Here is an 18,241-nt window from a genome sequence, read left to right on the forward strand (position 1 = left end):
GGCATGGCTGGAGGGGTCGTCTCGAAAGAGAGGGAGTAGCCCCTTCGGATGATTTGCAGCACCCACCTGTCCGAAGTAATGGTACGCCAGTGGAGCAGGTGATGGCGAACCCTGCCACCCACTGGCGAGGAATGGGCCTGAAAGCTCGGACTAGGAAGGCTTTGAGGCGGATGCTGCCGGGGTGGATATGGACTGACCGTGTTGTCCTCCAGTACCGCCTCGGCGGAAACCACGTCTGCGACCGCGTGCAGGCTGGTTCTGCGGCCGGTGGCTAGGCGGACGTGAGGAGGTGCCCCTTCCTTGGCCACTAAAGGAGCGAAAAGCGGAAGGTTGGGGCCGCGGGCCGAGAGGCCCAAGGACTTGGCCGTAGCCCGGGAGTCCTTGAAGCGAGCCAGCGCACTGTCCGCTTTCTCACCAAAAAGGCGAGCGCCATCAAAAGGCATGTCCATGAGAGTGCTCTGGACAACCCCTGAAAAGGACGTGGACCGCAGCCAGGCGTGACGTCGAAGCGCCACCGTGGTAGAAATCGCCCTACCCAGCGAGTCCGTAGTGTCGAGTCCACATCGGATTGCATGGTGCGCTGCATCTCTCCCATCGGCCAGAGCTGAGGAAAGCTGTGCCCGGGCCTCCTCCGGGCACAGGGGCAGCACGTCCTCCACCGTATCCCACAGAGAGTGGGAATAACGGTCCAAGAGACAGGCGGTGTTCAAAGACCGCAAGCCCAAACTGAGCGAGGAGAACAGCTTCTTACCGAACTGTTCCAGTCTCTTGGAATCCCGGTCCGGAGGAGCGGACGGGAAGGAGGATTGGGAGGTAGAGGCCTGGATAACCAGACTCTCGGGGGTTGGGTGTTGGGACAGAAAACTGGGGTCGCCCGGAGCAGGGCGGTGGTGCCTGGCAACGTTCCTATCCACAGGAGGGACCGTGGAGGACTTGGACCAGGTGCCCTGCAGAACGTCAATGAGGGCCTCATTGAATTGCAGCAGAGGCTCAGTGGAGCTTGCGGCAGACTGAAGCACCTCAGTGAGGATGTTAGTCCTCACAGCCACGGCAGGCAGCTCAAGGCCAAGGGCTGCGGCCGCCTTGCGCAGCACCACAGAAAAAGCTGCACCCTCCTCCGAAGCCACAGTCGGAGGAGAGATAAATCCAGTGTCCGGTGAGGTATCCAAACCACTGGCCTCCCCCAGTTCATCTCCCCCCTCCCAGTCGCCCCCGTCATCCGATTCCTGGTAAACAGGAGGAATGATCGGAGCCGGACGATAGACAAAATGTGTCTCTAGCGGCGTCGGATGCGGCGTCGAGCGGCGCCGCACCGGCGTCGGGTCCGGACAGGGGCTGAACCAGGGATCGACGTCGACCGAAATCGGCGGTGGCACCAGTGTCGACGCCGGCGGAGGAGGCGTGACGAGGTCGACTGGCGTCGATGGGGGCCTAGGCCTGGGCCCCTCGGAGACCTGCAGCGTCGGGGCCGGAGCCTCCAACGGCGCCGGGCCTGGAGCCGCCGGGGCGCAAGGTCGCCCAGTCAAGTCCGCGGGGCCCGAAGGCGCGCCAGCGGGCGTCGATGGCGGGGCCAGGCTCCTCATGGCCGAGAGGAAGGCACTGACCTCCGCCGGCGTCGCGTCAGTCCCAGGGACCGGCGGGTATGGGGACGTGCGCTGCGCCTGCGGCTCCGGCGGCGCCGCGGGGGTGGAACCACCCTGACCCTCGGCCGAGTCGCGTGACCAGCGAGGGGAGTCCGAAGAGCGGTGTCGCCTCTTGGACTTCTTGGAGCGCTTCGACTTACCCGAAGACTTCGAGCCAGACGAGCGATGAGGTCGACCGCTGCTCCGTGACCGAGCCTTGGACCTCTTCCTGGACCGGGATCGAGAGGGGCGTGGAACCGAGTGGCGAAGCTCGAGAAGCTTATGGGACCGCTCCCGCCTAGCTTTCGAGGTCAGGGCCATACAATCGGAACACGACTCCGCGTCGTGGTCGAGCCCTAAACAGTACAGGCACCGGCGGTGATGATCGGTCACCGACATCAGTCGGGGGCAGTCGTCGCAGGCCTTGAAACCAGGCATCCTACCGGCACCAGAGTCGATGAAGTGACCAAAAAGAGTCAAAAAAGTTAGTCAAAAAATTACTAAAGGGGCAGCTCTCCCGGATCGGCGCTTACTGGCGCGGAAAAAAGAAGAACTGACGTCAGCGTGCGAGGGCGGCGTCTAAGTACTCCGACGACGTCATTCCGGCGCACGACGCCAACGACGGACGCGGAGCCGCAGACGACGTCTAGCGACACGCAAGGGGTATTGCTACAAAAATCTTCCGGATCCAGTCTGACGCCTGGGGATATTCTAAGGTGAGGAATCTAACTAACGTGTTTCTTTCAGATACACCTACACAGAATATTATAAAAACAGCAAGAAGGCAAGTTATGAATAACGAAAATAAAATTAACATTTCGGGCATTGTAAAATGTCATTAAAATGTCATCTAGGACCGGAAACGCTACCGTCTACTTCTATGAGCTATACTGAGAAAGGATGGAAGGGAGAGTAATTTGCAGTCTAGATTTTCTTAGGGAAAAGAGACACACTGCATACCTTGTAGAAAGCAAAGGCTGCCTTTATCAGCAGAGGCGTGAAGACTGTGTTCCCTGTAAAGGGCAAACACATGCTGCGGTAGCAGTCAGTCGGTCTTCCTCCGGGACTCAGCGTGATCAGGTTCAGGCAAGATGTAGCATCTGTGAAGTGCAAAGTGTGCCGGCAGTAGGTGAGACTGTCTCTGGCAGAATCTCGAGTGATACTCTAAGCGAAGGACCTCCCCTGACAAGTAGTCGTCCTTCTATATATAAATCATACCAGAGACTGGAATTTCTGACAAATTCAAGAATATCTGACAAAGATTATGTGCATCAAGCTATGCATCTTAGACGTTTCCTTAAGAACAAATATGTTAAAAGAACGTCAATTCAGACTAGAGTACTTTGGAGGACCTCTCAGTCTGCGCACTGCACCCCCTGCTGCCGATCACTTGCTGGCATCTGTGACTGCCAGATTCCCCCAATTCCTGTAACTCTTTTTGTTTCTTTTGTGTTATTTTTGCTTTTCTTGGAATATCATTGTTCTGTAATGGTTTTGCTGCTCCTGACGTTTTTCTACTGCTCCATGCCCCCCCTGTTTTATGCTAGCCCCTACCACCTCCCAGGAATACATTTGGAGGCTGCAGCATGACTCCTGTGAGAAGACACATGACCTCTGAGTCAGCATGCCCCCCGCTCCTGCCGATCACTTGCTGGCATCTTTAACTGCCAGAGACCTCTAATTCCTATAACTCTTTTTTTTCTTTTGTGTTGTATTTGCTTTTCTTACAACTGTTGTGTATTTTTGCTCAGTGATCGTTTTGCCGCTCCTTCCGTTTTTCTCCCGCTCGGTGCCCTCCCACCTCCTGCTCGCCCCTCCCACCTCCCAGGACTACATATGGCTGCCTCATTGGGAATGCGCACTGGCGCAACGAGGGCAAACAAGTCTGTGCCTGTATCGCAACCAGGGTTAGGAACCCTGGCTCTTCCACCCCACGCAGCAACACCACCGCAGACCTCCGAACCCTGGATCCTGGGCGCACCGAAAACAACTGCTGCCACACATCTGCATGCACCACCAGAGGGTCGTTCTCCTGCCAGCATTGCAGTTTCACCTGCCATACCAAAGCAACCAACAACACCGAAGACACCACAAACGTGACTGCATCCACCACGCCAACTGAGACCGCCACAGCACAACTCTAGTGCATTCCATTCAATGCACGATCTATGGGCAAACACGCCACAGAGATCTGTGACACAATCTCATCCCTCACCCAAATGTGATCTTCATCACAGAAACCTGGCTGAACCCCGCCTCCACGCCAGACATAGTCACCCCCGAAGGCTACAAGATAACACACCGGGATCGAACCAACAAACACGGAGGTGGAATTGCCATCATCTATAGGGACACCGTCTTCTTCACAACCTCTCCAGATGACTCAACCCCGATAATGGAGCATCTCAACTTCCAATTCCAGACAGACGGATAAAACACCATCTGAGGTATCCTCGGCTACAGACCACCAGGACCACGCCTCAGCTTCTGCAATGCCATCCCTGACCTCATTGTCATTGACTCCAAACACTACTTCTTCCTTGGGACTCTTAACTTCCACCTCGACCACCCCAGTGACACCAACACAACCGATCTCCTGGAGAGCATGAGCAACATTAGCCTCAAGCAACTAGTCACTGACCCTACCCACATTGCAGGACACACACTCAACCCCATTTTTAGATCCAGTAACACAGTCAAGTACAACCATGTCTCACATCTCTCCTGGACCGACAATTACAGCGTCCACTTCACCATCTCAGGACCTACCAAAACTGGCACCATACCCTCCAGTTTCACCTGCAGAAACTGGAAAAAGATATCAGAAGAACAATGGAACAACGCACTCAACTCCCACATCCAAGACATAACATCCAACCCAGAACAGGCTGTGAAGAACTTCGGTATGTGGATCACAGAATGCGCCAAATCTTTCTCTTCTGCCAAGCCAGCCAAATCCAAAGGACATGCCAGAAGAACCAACTGGTTCACCGCAAAGCAGAAATCCACCAAATGTCACTGCTGGCAAATAGAAAGGAAGTGGCATACCAGCTAAGAGACAGCCAACCACACCACCTTGAAGACAGCACTCAACCGTTACCACCGCCTTCTGAAAGAAACAAAGAAGGATGCCCTAGCAGGCCACATAGAACCCAGCACAAACCGCAGGAGGGAACTCTTTGCCATTGTGTAGGAGTTCTTTAACCCTGCAGCCACTGAGAACGCCATCACCCCTCCCAAGAACTGTGTGACACCATGGCATACTTCTTCCATGACAAGATCTCAGTCATCTACGAAAACTTTAAACCCAACCCCCTAATAGCATCAGCCTGCTCACACACAAACACTAACCTCAAACACCTGCTCACCTATTGGGAACCTCTCACAACTCAAGGTACAATCTCTATCATGAACTCTGAGCACTCTGGAGCAACCACGGACCCCTGCCCCTACCACGTCTTCAACCTTGGGAGCAAGACTATTGGCGATGAGCTCAAGAAAGTCCTGAACACCGCCATCAACTCAGCCTCCTTCACTGAGGACTGGAAACACGCTGAAGTGAGGCACCTCCTGAACAAACCATCCACCAACCTGGAAGAACCAAAGAACTACTGTCCCATCTCCATGCCCCCCTTTCCAGCGAAGGTTCTCGAGAAAGTTATCAACCAGCAAGTCACCAAACACTTGGAACACAACAACCGTCTCAACCCCTTTTAATTCGGATTTCGAGCCAACCACAGCACCAAGAGTCCTGATCGCAGCCACCAATAGTGACAAGGCCCTCCTGGACCATGGCGAAACAGCAGCCCTCATCCTTCTGGACCTGTGAGCCACCTTCAATACCGTCTCACATCACATTGTGATCAACATACTCCACCACAATGGAATCCATGGAGACACCCTCAAATTGATCGCCTCATACCTCACCAGAAGAACCCAGAGAATCAGTCCCCCACAGTTCTCCTTGGAACCCAAGAAGATCCTCTGCGACGTCATCATAGGATCATCCCTTAGCCCCACCCTCTTCAACATATACATGACCCCTTGACCAACAGATCGCATGGCTTCAACATTATCTCATATACACCGACAACACCCAGCTCATCCTCTCGCTGTCAGAAGACCACTCCACCACCAGAGGAAATTTCCACAGTTGTATGATGAATGTAGCCTTTGAGAGTACATCTTGACTGATAGGTTTTGCTACAGTGGAGAGTCCAAGCGCTTGCAAATAGTCATTTGGTCATCCAATTGGAGTGTGTTTCAGTTGATGACCGTGGAACATGAACTATCAACACCAGTAAATCCTATGGACACTGCCCATTCATCTTTTGATTGACCTAGACTCACAAGACAAAAACTCACCCTGTTGCAGCCATGTGGCAAGAAAGACTGAAAATGAATCCAGAATCATTAAGTCATTATGATAGAAGACATAGCATATGGGTGACAACTCGGACAGACACTGCATAGCAGTCCATAAAAGTAAAAACTTGTATGTAGTGTTGCCTTTGCCTATATAAATGTACAGTCACACAGTACATGCTTTAATAATCACAGAATACCTTGCCATGGAATGACGCATGGTGAGCTGCTGAACACAGCACATTCCCCGCTCTGACAGACCATGCCACAACCACTGCATCATCTTGGACAGGAAGCTATCTATGAAGAAACAAGTAAACACAATCTAATCCGCTGCTTCCACACCCTCTGCATGCTCTGCAAGATCTTCAGGTGACTCCCTGTCAACACCAGAAGGACTGTCATGCAGGACCCTCGTCACCAGCAGGCTGGACTATGGGAATACACCACGGAGGAATCACTGCACGCCTCTTGGAGAGACTACAGACAATACAACACTCTGCTACAGACTCATCCTCAACCTCCCCAGATGGACCACATCACACCCCACCTCTAGAAACTACACTGGTTCCCAATCAAGAGGAGATGCCAGTTCTAGATGTTGACCCGTGCATACAAAGCAGTGTACAACGAAGAAACAGCATACATCAACAAACTAATGGCTTTCCACCAACAAACCAGACACCTATGATCCACCTTCCATTTCCTCACAGACAGCCCCCGAATTACCTAAAGCAACAGCAGAGGATGCTCTTTCTCACACCTGGTGGGCAAAACTTGGAACAACCTTCCTCTTAACCTCAAGACAGTCTCATCGCTCCAACAATTTAGGAAAGGACTCAAGACCTACGGCTTCTATTATTTGAGAGAAAAGATAGTGGCCTCCATTAAACAAGGTGAAGTTGAGGCCTATATAAGATGAAGCCTGACCTCAGGGACTTTATGCCAAATATGTATATCCATAAGTTGGAAGCCTATGCTAAGAAACCGATCCTAAACTCGATGTACCTTTCCACTCTAATGAGGCCCAACAAGGCTGAAACCTCAGAGGGCACCTGGCCTCACATTTTGGTCTTGATCATCCTTTGTGGCACGGAGCCAAGGCTGACTAGCATGGGGCACACATGATATAAAAACTAGAGTATGGAATGTGGCCTAGAGTAATTACCAGTGGCAAAGATTAGTTCAGGCGTTCCATACACCATATTTACTCCTGTACAAATATGTTTCGAGTTGTAGCCCGGCCCACCATGTTATTTTTGTTTGCATCATAACTAAAAAGGCATTAATATACTTAAAATTATGGTGGGGTGATAATTTCCTCTCCGTTGGCGGGGTTTTGGCCATTATGCATTACTTGTGCATATAACTTAGTGTTCCTGACAAATTCCGTCAGCCGCCACATAGTGGAGTTTTTTTTACTGTGCGCACCTCGCCAACTGTAAGGATGTGAGTGTAAGCGAGAATTGGCGTCCCCTATCGTGATTTTCAGGTGCCCAGCAAGATTGTCCCATCGTGGGCGGTCGTGAATGTTCATGGTGAGAAAGCTGCCGCCCGAGTAGAAAATCTACTCGAGCTGCAGCAAAACCAACTTGATAAGCAGCGCCCTCTGCCACCCCATGTGGTGCCCTTATGCTGATTTTTCAGCACGGAACAAGCTTTGGGCGCTAAATATCAGTGCAAGCAGCGCGGTGTGCTGACTTCTGCCCATTTGCAGAACTCCACAGAATCTCAAGGAGTTTACTAGTAACTCCTCACTCTGCGGAGTGAAACTCCACGAGTTCCGCCTACTCCAACTTAAAATCCTTTTCTGGTTTAAGGTGATAGCACAGACAATACATTGAGTTTTAATGTGTGTTATTCACTGTGGCATGCAATATTTGAGTTGCTTTCTCATATTACCTGTGAGAGTCCACTCGACTGATCGGTTTTGCTACTGTGAAGAGTCAAAGTGCTTAGAAGGAGTCATTTGGTCATGCAGTTGGAGTGTGTTTATGTTGATGACTCAGAGACATGAACAATCAACAACAGTTTCTCCTATGGATACTGCCCATTCATCATTTGACTGCCCCAGAATCATAAGACAAAAACTCACCCTGTTGCAGCCATGTGCCAAGAAAAACTGAAAATTAATTCAGATTCACTAATTTATTATGATAGAAGACATAGCATGAGGGTGACCTCTCCGACAAATACTGCATAACAGTCCATAGAAGTAAAAACTTGTATGTAGTGCTGCCTTAGCCTATATAAATGTACACATGTAATCACAGAACATGAGCGCCAACATTGTCAACAAATAATAATTCAAGCCATGTGTTAGTTTTTCATCAGTCTCTTTTGAGGACAAGGGCACTATTTAGGTGGTGGTCTGGTAGCAGTTTATATTATTGTAGCTGTGAGAAATTAGTATACTGGTTGTCTGGGGTGTGAGCCCTGGTTAAGCAGCAAACACAATACTTGTCAGGGTGAGGCACAAGCCAATCTGATATCAACTTGTGCTCAGTCCTCTGGTAGCTTGGCACAAAGCAGGATTAACTTAGAGGTAATGTGTAAAGTAATTGTGCAACACTTCAAACAGTGAAAAGCCACACAAAAAGGATCCCACACCGAGTAAAATTTAATAAATAAAATAAGACCAAAACAACAGAAATCCAATCAGTAGAACCAGAGATATACAATTTTAAACATTTTAGGGAAAATTGCACCAAATAGCGCCAACTATGGGTATCTGGTCGTGGCGGACCGGGACAAAGTCACAAGTTCAGGCCAACCGCGATGGAGCTCAGGCCGGCTCAGGGACCCCGTTAGGCTCGCTAAACAATGTACCTTAAATGCTGGTTTGTGAAGCGATGCGACTTTCTGCAAGGATGTATCATCGTGTAGCGAGGCTGCGATGCGAAGGCCTGCATCGTCATTGAGGTTACCGTCAACGGGGCTTGCAAAGCGAAGTCGGGAGTCGAGGTTGCGGTGTGCAGACGGGGCGATGCGTCAGTTCCAAAAATCTGCAAGGCTGCGATGCGGAGTCCATCATCGACAAGGGATGCAAAGGCCTGCTCCCAGGATGCATCGGGTAGTTTGGGTGATGCGGCAATTTTGAAGAGCTGTGATGAGATGCAGGTCGTTGCAACAGGTCCAATCCATGCTATAGCTGCAATGGTTTAGTTCTGCTCGGGTTTGTGCTGCGCAGCATAGGAGATGCTTTGGTTCAGCTGGATCCATAAACGCTGGTAAGCACCTTACGTCCGCTTTCAACAGTTCAGGACTGGGGTGGTACTGCTTGGAAGGGTAGACTCACGGATGGCAGAGTCCAGGTGCAGATGCAAGGTTGTTGGAGGCCTTTTGTGTCCTTGAGGCTTCATGAGGCCAGCCAACTATCAGGACATGTAAAACTTTAAAGTATATGCCCTACAGGCAGTGGCACTTTACTAGGGATATGCAGGTAAATTAAAAATGTCAATTGGGTATAAGCCATTGCTACCATATTTTAGGAAAGGCGCACAAGCACTTTAGCACTGATAAGCAGTGTTAAAGTGTGCAGAGTCTTAAGGCCAACGAAAACGAAGTGAGCAAAGACAGGAGGCCTGAAGGCAAAAAGTTAGTGGACAACCACACAAAGGATGCCAGGTCTAACAGTAGTTTTCTTTTTTTTGACAGTTGAGTTTTACTTGAATTAGTTTCCAGATTTTCCTCAGCCCCTGAATTTGCCTTCTGTTGTTCCTTTGAAATAATCAGCCCCAAGTTTATCAGTGCTTTTTATCTTAGTTTTCTTTTTGCCTGTTTTGAGACACCTTTACTCTCAAATGTTAACCATCCTTGGCTGAAGCCTTCTTATTGTCTATTGGCTGTTTTGTTCACTCACGGTTTGTTGTCTTTAAGCAGGGGATTGCTGCTTACTTTTTTTTAGGCCTTATTGAAGACCTATTGTCTATACTATAACATACATAGAGTGAGCCTCAGGTCAGTCCATTGCACACGATTAGATTGCTATCTAGTATATCACAGTTCACGGCTGCCTCTTCAATTACTTTCTTCCCCATTCTTCTGTTTGACCCGCCACTTGGGCATTTCTTCTTTCCCTGGTTTCTGACTGGATGACTTGTATCCTTCCATTGCTAAAGCAAAAGAATATTTTTTTAATTGTATTTCAGTAATCCATGAACGTGCATCACTCTCCTTACTATAATCACCCAGTTTCAGATTTCATTCTTTTTTAATTTTTGCAGGGGCGCAGCAGATGCACACTGGATTCTGGCCACTTTTGCAAGAACCCAGCAATTGCACACTGCTAGCGGGACTCTTACTTCATTTTTTTGCATGGCATCCAATTGCATACTTTCTTTGCTTAATTTACCATTCCAAAATGGCCGTCTGCATTAAATTAAGTAAAACGTAGTTTTTTCTTTTAACTTCCATGCATGTGCTGATGCTGGCGCCCATTTTGGAATTACTGCTGTAAAAAAATTTAAAACTCCAAGATGGCCGTCTGTGTGTGATCATACACAACGGCTATTTTGAAATTTATAACACAGCAAAACTCATTCAAGGGTGGCTGCTGGTGCATGTGCATGACTGGGCAGCCATTTTGAAATTGTTCTGGCCATAAACTAGGCCATTACAAACAAGCCTAGTGGTAAAACCATTTGCCCTACATTTAAAAGACAAATGCTATCGGCTGACCCTGTGCTAGTTGTGGCCATCTCTTGCACTGCCCTTTGGTTGGCAGTCCACTGAACATCGCAGCAATCTTCCCCAAAGCATGTATAGGAATGGGAGAAGTCAAGGGCTTCTCTGCTACATGGTCCTTCCTGTAAACCATAATATGCAATATTAATATTAATATAATTTTAGAGGCTATTTTGGCAATGTTTGTGTGAGTGGAAGGGGAGGTAGGGGTAGATTGTTTCTGTATGTACCAGCAACGGTTTTTGGTATGGGGCACATTTGGAGACAAACATTTGGGCATAATGGTGCAGGTTGCTAGGTGACCTGGACACTTGACCACAAATCTACGAGGCATGGCAGAAGAGGGGTTGGTGGTACAAGACAAGATTCCAAGCATCACTCCAAGCCTTTAGAAAGCATGACAGCTGCTGCAAAAAGTCTTATTCTTCCTCTAAATTAGGTAGGCTGTATTTCTCCGCCAGTTACAAGGGGTTGCTCCTTAGATCTAGATCCTTTTTCTTTTGTTTACCTTTAACAGCGGTTACCTTTTCTTTCGACATGTACTTTTTGCAGTGTATGATAGTGACTGGTTAGAAAGGGTATATTACCAAATGGGCTGTTGGATGAGATCCATAGCCTTAGAAACATGTTTGATGTCCAAACATACTTGTTTAGATGTGGTGACCGCCCATGCTCCATGTTGTTGCTGTTGCCTACATAAGCAAGGTGTGAAAGCAGCTGCCAAAGGAGATGCAACACGAACTAGGGCTGAGTGCCGGCGCCAAGCCATTCTTTTATCTTTGGGGGCCTGGTATAGTCTGATTTTTTTTTTTTTTTTTTTAGGAGTGTGATGGTTATAAATTGTGTTGGTACTGTCACTGGCAGCTGCAATGAATGATGCAAGCTGTAGAAGCATCCTAACAAGGGCCCTAGCACTTAACTTTTTTTCCCCCTTCAAATTAGGCCAACTTCCTCCTAAATTTGCCCAGACTCGAGCAACCACAAAGTGATCTGTCTAGAGAAGAGATGGAGCAGCCAAAGAAGAATAGTAAATACATCTGTGAAGGCACTCCCCTAGACGTTTTGGGTTCAATTGGAATAACTAACCAACCGTCAAATAAGCCTTCGGCAGCAGGGAATCAGGAGTGGAATGGCTCTCAAGCTGGAGTACTGTGATTTGGCAGCATAAACAGAGATGCAGACGGGTCTTGTTTAAATTCTACCATATGCTGATGCAGGTGGCCATTACATGAACTCACCAGGCTATGGCGCTAAGATGTGTGTGGTGAATGGCAGCTGAAATCGGTGCCGGCACTAGAGAATAGGGAGGAGAGAGCCATATTCCTAAAGATATGGCTCTCTTCTGCTCCCTCCCCATCACGCAACGCAGCAGCCTCTTCGGGGGTTGCACTGCGTGATGTTTTTTTAAAACCTGGTCCTTAGTTTTGAGCTACTGGATACTGGACAGAAGGGTGTTTGTAAGACTCCAGTATTGCCTGGGGTCCTTATGGGCCAAAGGAGGAGGCACAGCACAGACCACCAAAACTCTCAGGTAAGTGAGAAAAAGACCACTTTATTGAAGACAGGTGCACCTCACAAAAACATTACCCTTGGCCTTTGCCTTACAAAACGAATCCTTGCTATACATTATGTACCCATCTTGCCTCCTTCACCCACCCTAAGGTTCCCCCATCTCCAATTCCTTGCAACTGTTTACAACCCCTATGCAATCATTAACTGTTGAACTTTAACCCTGTAACTCCTTACCTATTTCTAAAACATCTACCTACCTAAGCATCTCCTACTTAACTTCCTGTTATTGCCTACTCCCGGATTAACTTGTGGCCAACCATAACTTTAACCTGTAAAAACACCAGCAAACACACACCTTGCACCTTCTTCCAGCGACAACCATTTACATACTTTTCCCACAGCACACCATTTTGCAACAAAAAGGCAAGTCTCCCCACAAGGAACTCTTAACTGGCCTAAAAAATTCAAACCACCCTCAAAAAAGGAAGGGCGAGCAAAAACTGGTTCCACCCAAGCCTGAACCGGCTGCCATGTCACCTTACTAAAATAGTGACACGGCAGACAAAATGTCCGGTTAAGTACCTGCCCTCACCTCCCAGCCCAAACATTGCACAAACAAGCCAATTAGGTTGTAGGGCGCAACGCTGGCCCAGAATCTCCGGGCACGCAAGCCTCCCGGCAGTCGGCTGCCCCCCCCCCCCAAAGAACCCTTGGGCCAAAGAAGGGGTTGCAGCACAGACCACCAAAACTCTCAGGTAAGTGTGAAAAAGGTTGCTTTATTGAAGACAGGTGCACATCACAAAAACATTACCCTTGTCCTTTGCCTAACAAAACTAATCCTCACTGTAATTTTTTTTACATATCTTGCCTCCTCCTCCCACCCCTAATGTTACCACCCACTACAATTCCTTGCAACTGTTTACAACCCCTATACAATCATTAACTGTTGAACTTTAACCCCATAACCTCTTACCTATTTCTAAATTATCTACCTACCTAAGCATCTTCTACTTAACTTCCCGTTATCGCCTGCTCCCGGATTAACTTGTGGCCAACCATAACTTTAACCTGTAAAACCTGTACAAACACTAGCAAACACATGCCACTCAGAAAAGTTCTCTGCCTAACTTATGACTTTTACGACCCCCCCCAACCTAGGGTGCTTAGGATATCTTCTAATATTGAAGGATCAAGCCGTGATCTCTTTCATCTCTATGAGATACAACTCTATCCCTAAGCGTGACAAATGTTCACCATCGTCCCTGAAAAAATACACCACTGTGTACTTCAATTCTGGGTGTTCTGCTCTACCGATGCCTTCCTTTTCACAAACATTTCTCATGTCCCTATTAATCTTCCTCCTTGCCTTAATAATTGCCGCGGGTCTTTCAGCCCCCATCCAATGCCTCCTGGGAATGAACTCTTACCAAATGATAAAACACCCAGACTATTGATGCTTGATTTCTAACAAATCCCTCTTCATCTGTTTCAGAAGCGCTAAACCTTTACACACCACCAGGTCATTCTTACCAAGGTGCACAATCAATACATCCGGACAAATGTTATTTTTTAATGAAGGTGTTCAGGCAAGGTATGAGCTCGTACCAGCGCATGCCCCCCTTTCGGTGCCATGAAATATTGAATAATGACTAATCTAACCCAAGGTTCAAACCTTTCCCTTTTTGGATATCATGTCGTTCTGCCCATTCAATAAAAGAATTACCCACTATCCATATAGACAGCTCTGCCGAAGCAGGCCCAGCCACTACACCTGAAAAGACACAAGCATGAGTACATGTACACTAAGCATCACCATACCGCGGCTCCCCTATTTAAAATGTATGTTTTAAAACAATCAGACTTCCACCACCCCAAGCACATGATCCTGTCCTCCACCCAACCCTGCTTCGCCGCGTCTGTTGTAACCCCGATACAAAAGGAGTGAATGCCGTACTCCCCCAGAGCTTCCCCCAAGAGCCGCAATGCTCTCTGGATCACCCAAAGCAGCTATGAAGCCATGATCCCTTTTCCAGACACCCTTCAGAACACCCCCCAGTGGCTGTCCCCAAAATACCCGGCAATGAGCACCCCCATCTCACTGGGCATACCGCTGTGTCATTTGAGGCTCTCAATACTACCCCTTTCCCCAATTCCCTTTAGTCCGTCTTTGATTGTTTTAACTTCACTTCTACCGCCCCTTCTGTCATGCTCACCTCCCCCCATTGAAGACCCGCAACACCTTTCCGGCCCACCAACCCTGAGACCCGAAAGGCCCCGAAATACATCAAAGACATTAATGTAGTGAATAATGCGGTCTCCTCCTTATTCCCACAAATCCTTGGTATCAACTGTAACATGGTGGCTAATTAGGTTCAAGACACTGGCCTCCTAACTCGGGGCCTGGCCCTCTTCTCTTTTGCCCAGCCTTCCAAAATCTGCCTACCTAGCTAGCCCATTGAAGGTGCATACCCCCACCACAGCTAACCCATGAAAGCAATCGCTGCCAGCTTGCCTGTAAGCTTAATTCTAGACAGGTCACTGTTAATCATAGCCAAATAAAACTGTACTACGTCTTCTTCTCTTGCCCACCTGTCCTCCCTTCTCTGAGCCCCCCTTCAATAGACTCGAGCCAAGCCCGACTATACACCTTCCTAGTGGAGAGAGCCAATGACCCTATCACCAATTGCAGCATCCTTTGTCTCCGATGGACCACATCTCCACCGGCACCGGTGTCGTGCAGGTGTCTGCATCCATATCCAGACTATAGAATCTCTCCCACTGTGAACGAGTAAAGCGTACGCAATGTCATTGTCCACCCCTGGTACGTGTCTGGCTTGAAACATGAGATCATGTCCTGCCCCCTAAAGATGTGCCCCCAGTGGCTTTGTCGCCCCCATGTATGGCAGCTTCTTAATTTTTATCTCATGGCTCTCTTTAGTGGCTCCTGCCTTGGCCCCCTCACTCTCCTGCCCTTCCAGCTGGCGTCTTGTCCGTGGCCGACCCAGTCTCCCATCACTCGTCCTGTAGACCTTCCGCTAAGTTCCTTTTTGACTTCACTTCCTCCGATGTCTCCCCTTCTGTGCCTACCCCTGTATCCTTAACATACAGACCTTTGCGTAAACGCACTGCCCCTGCAGCCTCACCTCTGCATGCATCAGTTCCCACTGAGACCCTGCCTTTGGGCATTAAAGGCGGACCACATCCTTTCGTGCCCTTACCTGGCGTTAAGGCCGGTGTCTGCACTGGATCCAGCCGCCTAACCAGTCATGCATGGGGTTGAACCACGCCGTCTCAGGCCGGGAGATCCACGTGTTTCCGGACCTGCAACATGCTAGGCACAAAGTGAGTTACTATGTCCCCCCCCATCTTTGCAGTGTTCCCCTTTTGTCCTTCCTCAATGCTAACCTCATTATAATCCAACTGTAAATCCCACTCTAGGCCCTTGTTTCTTGCCCTCTTGTGCAACCGAGCCTCTGCACTGTCCCGCTTATTGCGTATTTGCTCCTCTAAATCCACTACTGGGTACCGTGGTGGCACGAAAGACCCTTCTGCCCGAAGAAATGCGTGATTGACCTCTCACCTCCGCCCCGAAGGCCGCATCAACCCAGCAGGGTTGTTGCACCGCCTCGGTCCCCACTGACCATTGTTTGGCAATGTTTTTACTGTCCCGCGACTTTGCCTGTGCCATCAATGCTCCTCGGGAGCATGGAGCCGCATGTGACTCACCCGAGTATTCGATCTCTTGATCCTGCCACTCCTGCAAAGGAATAGTAAGGTCTGGCAAGCAGGGGTTAGTGGCTCTTTCGGCGCGTACCCTCTTTGGCCCTGGGCAACTCTGCCAAAAAAAAACTATTTCCTGCCCGGTGTCCATGTTTCCCCAAGCAGGCTGCCCGCTACCCCCCACCCCTTCCTATGTGACTCCCTGGCAAGCCTGTTTCCTCCCTGCCGAATGCCCTCCCAGTTGTGCTGCCCCACAACCCAGCTCCCCGATGAATATATGTAATGTCCCCTGGAATAGGCTTGGTCATCTGTCTCTCTTACCCAACCACTACTTGATCCTCTCCTTCACTCCACTACAACAAGCCACCACTGAAGCAGATGCTGGGTCCTTTAGTTGCGCCCCTATCCCAACCCCCAGCACAACCCTGTCCTCCCCCTCCCTGTTCCCAGTCGCCCCCGTCTGCTCCACCTGCAGCCAGCCCCCTTCCTCTGACCAGCCCGATCGAAGCCCCCATGGGGCCCTGTCTCTTTAGCCACCCAGAGCAAAGGAGGCAGGAGGGCCCCAACGTGGCCCTACCAGGTCCCCTTTGCTGGCAGACCCTTCTCCTCCCTCCCCTGTCTTTTCCTGCCCTTCATTACCCCCCCTTCTCTCTATACCTTCCTGTATGCCCTCCTCCCCTCCCCATGCTCCTCATCCCCCCTCACCCTATGTGGCCCAACCTCCCTGCCTGGCTCCCTCCTGATATCTTCTCCCTGGGTGGGGGGAGACACTGTCTTTCCCCCTGCCCCGCGGCCCTCCTTTCTGCTGTTCCCTCCCTTCTCCCCTTTCTCCGCCTCCTCCTGGCATAGATTTTTCCTCTCCCCTCCTGGCATGTCACGCGCTACCTCTCTGGCCGCGGAGACCTCATGGCTGGGCCCTATAATTGCAGCCCCGCCTTTTTCTTTAACACAATCTAGCGTGGGACGACGCCCCGCCCCCCTTCCTCTTGCCTGCCGCTTTCTGCCTGCGCCCGTTCCCACCTACCGATTTTGTTGACACAATGCATCTTGCCCGCGGCGACTACCAGGCCCACACTGCCGCAACCATCCCTTCGGCTGCACCCTGCTTCAGCTAGCAGGTGCATGGCTTCTGCTACACGGGGGTCAACCATCCTAACAGGTACGCTTCACTATCTAAACTGCCTAAAAAAACTAGTTCCACCCAAGCCCGAACCGGCTGGCGTGTCACCTTACGAAATGGTGACACAGCAGACAAAATGTCCGGTTATGTACCTCCCCACACCCCCCAGCCCAAACAATGCACCAACGAGTCCAATTGGGCTCTGGGCCGCACCACTGTCACCAAAATGTCATCCCCCCCCCCTCCACCCCGCAAAAGAACACTTAGGTGGAAATGTTGCCTCTCGTCTCAGTGCTTAGCTTCCTTGGCTTTCCAACTAGATCCCAGATTTTGAAGTAACACTAGTGCTGTTTCTTTCAATAGGGGACATATCTTCCTTATGTTTATCCTCCCTTCATGATTAAAACGTCTCCTAGTAAAGGTGCGGCAGACAAGGGCATATATATGTGAAGGATTTTAGGGGAACCGGAGTATTACTTGCTTATTTAGCATATCGTTAGCAACTGATCAGGCCATCCTGAACACCAGGAGATGTTAGTGGTAGATGTAGTGCTTGGCTTGTATGGTTTCACTGGTAAGGAAAACAGCGCTCACACCCGGTTTTGTTCCCTTTTGTTAAAAGGTCTTCATGTCCTTTCCTTAATGCTTAAGGAAAGTAGGGAAGGCAGAACAGTGAATGTCTACTGGTCCACCTTGTCAGGAAGTCACAAGCTAAACGATTGCTTTCTGGCAAGTAGATGGACCTCTATAGCTTGCCAAGAACTTAAAAGCACAAGGTTCATTCTAGGCAATGTTCCCTGTGTGAGGTGAAATTGGTGTTGATTTTTTTTTTTTAATGTAATATACCTTGGCACTCTTAGCATCCTTCTGAAACTGTTGTCTTTCAAGTTAACGATGCTGTTATGTCTGGTTTCTTATATACAGCTTCCAAAGGTAAAATCTCAACACATGGATTGGAAGTTGTTCTCTCCAGAGAATATCGGCTTCTACATCGCTAAAAGTAGAAAATGTGTGTCTTTTTAAATGTTCCGCTCTGCCCTCAAAGAAAATGAAAAGCGGTTAAATGTTGGAGAGAGTATGAGCGCAGAGCTTCACTCTTGTGGGTGGGCGCTACGTGCTGTTGATTTCCAGGAGGAACCTCTTCTCTAGGTATCCTGCAGACATCCATGTGCTGGGATAAGGACCTGGTGACCCTGGATGGGATGGACTCCCCCAG

This window comes from Triturus cristatus, chromosome 3_1 (assembly GCF_964204655.1).
Source record: "Triturus cristatus chromosome 3_1, aTriCri1.1, whole genome shotgun sequence".
Lineage (NCBI taxonomy): Eukaryota > Metazoa > Chordata > Amphibia > Caudata > Salamandridae > Triturus > Triturus cristatus.